Below are 3,424 nucleotides of genomic sequence, written 5' to 3' on the forward strand. Positions count from 1 at the left end.
ATATATATATATATGTAAAAAAATAATCTTTATTCAGCGGCCTTTAACATAAAAAGCTATTTGCAAAATTTATATTTTAAGGAGCGTGAAGTTTTAAATGAGAAAAATCGTTAATATGCATTTCGACATTATTTTTTTAGTAGCTAAATTAATATAAAAATTCCAAAGATACAAACACTACAGATATGAATATAGAGTTTCTACTAAAATACTATTATTGATAATAAAACGAAGAATGGAGAAGGCAATTGCTCGGCAAATCTGATCTTAGTTTGATAATTTTCTTTTTATTAAATTTATATATATATATATATATATATATACATATTCACACATATATACATATTTCCTAAATAACTGTTGGACTGAATTGAATTTCTAAATTATGTCAGACAGCGCATATGCATTTTCCCTCGTGTTCTCGGAATCAATTTTTCATCTCGAGGCGCCTCTTGGCCGATGCGTTATTGCGGGCAAATCTGGTATCAAGTGCGAGAGATCGTTGTTTTTTTTCCCCGGCAGCAGCAAAACGTAGGACATAAACCCGCTTTCCATCGAAATGGAACATAGGTATCAGCGATGATCCGCGTGTGAGGCGCCAGCTGGCTCATATTGAAACCAACCCCCTCATCGAACACCACCACCGTGGTGTTCCCTACCCGCTCTCCCTCAACATCCGAGGAACCTAAATCATTTTCAGCCCCTCTACTACTCTTCCTACATGTACTAACTACCCTCCGGGTATTTCGAGAGCCACACCCTGGCCAGTTAAGCTCCACCTCCTCCCGAAACCACTTTCTCGCTAAGATCTTCCTCCGTGATTACATCTTCTAACTGTCGGTAACTGTTTGTTCTAATAACGCAACGTATCTATGATCCGTCGACACACCTTCGTGATTTTTCAAATGAACTATTGTTACTAATTTCTCTATAATAAACAGAATTTTTCGTTCAAATAAAAAATTCTACGAATTCCACGAAAATGTTATTTTTTTTATTACTTCATTATATTTTACCTTTTTAATACGTTAGGTCTAACATTTTCTGAAAATTGCATAATTATAGTATTTGTTTATTGATCAATTATTATATAGTATAGAAAAAAAAATTTATAGTTATAATGAGAACACGATCAAATTATTTTTCTTTTGTGTTATCCGAATGCAACGATTGGGTGAAATCTTATATTTTGTCGCGTACTATAAGAATTTCTCATCAAATTTCATGTCCCAGCAAACAGCAAGTGATAAGCGCGATAGAACAAGTGATCGATGACTTAACCGTATCTTTGTGATCGATGTGGAAGAAGAGCGACTATGATAAAAAGTGTGTGGATTCAGGTGGTATACGGTCAAGGAAACTCTTTTCTAGATGACGAAGATTAATAGCGTTCTTTATTTTGCGCAATTAAAATTACGCAATTAAAATTATGCGATCAAAATTTCGTTTTACGCGTCATGACTCCTTATTTAATGGAAGAGATAATAACAAACGCGACACATGTTGATAAATTAAAAAAGATCGAACGTGACATATAAATAAATGTGAATTGTATCGTATAATTATGTACGCGTTTCGAATAGACGAGTTAATCGAATCGACTAAGCTCAGAGTAAGCTTGGCATCGGCTAGCATGTGTCTTTTAATTGATTTCAAAACATAATTAATAACGCGATATCATCTCAAAATAATTTCATTTTCCATATAAATATATTAATAATATTCTTGTTTAAAGTAATACTATTATGATTGTTCTTGTTATTAATACGTTGAATATAGGTATTTCTCTGCTAAAATAACTTTAGCCTGGTCTCTTAATCTGGTACCTTTAATTATAATTGCTAATGCGTCTGTTATTTTGACCAGGTAGGACGAAAAGAAGATTGGCGCGGATGCCGCAAAGGAAAGTAAAGATTCAAAAGAATCGAGTCATTTAAGCGTAGAAAATGACGTGATAGAATCATTGGATCATATGGATACGTCGTCGGAGCCGATGTCGAGGTCAAGGAGAAGCCGTGAAGGCAATTACGTAGGATCGAATTGCCTGAAGGTCCTGAGAGAGACCAGAACTAATTAGGCAAGGTCTCTCTCGAGTTTCGACGAAGAAGAAGGTACAAATCGAAGAGCATCGGTCTACGAATTGTGCTCCTTGGTCGAGGAAGCTAATAACTCAACGTGTGAATACTATTTGAAAATATAATATGTCAAACAGAAATGCTGCTAATTTTCCTATCGAACGGTTCCTTGAATTAAGTCAGCGATAATATACAATCACTGATGGCAATAAGATTGATGATGATGAGATTTCAAGCGAATCATTGCGCTGCGATGAACGCATTAAACGAGATGTAATCTATACGAAATTTTAATGTATCGCTATATCGTCGATATAATGTAAAGAAGAATGTTCTTTTTTTACGCTTTCCTCGTGTTACAGAAAAATTAATTTTTGCTAGCTGTATTAAAAATAGCTATGACAACGTTCGCTTCATCATTTGATATATTTGTTAGCTTGTATTATTTAGAGGTACAGTTAATCATGATTTCTATAATCGATTGAATGACGCGTCTCGTTGGCAATGACCAGCAAACAAACGTGAGCGGAACATCGAATTTCAGCGTACTTCCTCCATCGATCGCCACAAGCGTTCATCGTAATCGATAATATCCTGCTGACAACGCGAGTGGCGTCGAAATGGCTGCTGGCCTCTCGTTAGTCATTCTTCCCTTATGACCGACAGCTCGCGCGCATCGTCATCGCATCGTCATTTGCGAGTTCTCACTATGTTCTCTTTCTTTTTCCTCTCCTTCCACCATTTCACTTCCATTGGGCCAACGCCGGCCGCTCGCCTTTCTCTCTCATTCTGTGTCGGCGCCATCGCCGCTCCACCCACAATCCGTCAATTTCTCATTTTCCGGAGAAAATAAATGGCGCGAACTCTTGCGGTTATAGGATCCAGCGCAGCGCGGTTTGGTAGTCCTCCATTTGTTGCACCTTTAGCGATCAGAATTTCTGGTGTTTTTCCCACGGCGGCTTCAACATGGAAGAAAATTATGGAATCTTCTTTTTCATGCACCGTGAGAAAGAGATAACGAGACGAATTTCATCTATCTCGTCTATCTCATATATGTCGTATCGAGTCACGTTACCAGACACCTTTTATCTCATAAGATGTTTCAAAGAAGAATATTAATTTTTTTAAATTCTTTTGCGTTTTCAAAGTGCAATCATTCAGAAATTATCTAACGTATCGCGGTTACCGATAGTGCTTTGCAGAATAATGAGAGGGTTAATCTATATCATTACTGAGAGGTCCAGACATCGTTGCATTACTATTGGAGGAGGAGAGGGACGGCGAAGAGAATCTGCGGTACGATTAATTCATGTCGGTCGATTGGATCGAGATCGCTTGTACGTAGCAAC

At 37.1% G+C, this 3,424-nt stretch overlaps 1 long non-coding RNA gene across 1 annotated transcript; it reads left to right on the forward strand.

The window, feature by feature from the left end:
• The first annotated feature begins 779 nt into the window (after positions 1–779).
• LOC148936125 (uncharacterized) lies at positions 780–2,202 on the forward strand. The gene is made up of 3 exons (XR_016139967.1): positions 780–840; positions 1,234–1,326; positions 1,867–2,202. It is a non-coding gene; the product is annotated as an uncharacterized LOC148936125 (long non-coding RNA).
• Positions 2,203–3,424: the final 1,222 nt, after the last annotated feature.

This window comes from Pogonomyrmex barbatus, unplaced genomic scaffold, assembly GCF_055798465.1.
Source record: "Pogonomyrmex barbatus isolate J1 unplaced genomic scaffold, ASM5579846v1 scaffold3, whole genome shotgun sequence".
In the NCBI taxonomy this organism is placed as follows: Eukaryota; Metazoa; Arthropoda; class Insecta; order Hymenoptera; family Formicidae; genus Pogonomyrmex; species Pogonomyrmex barbatus.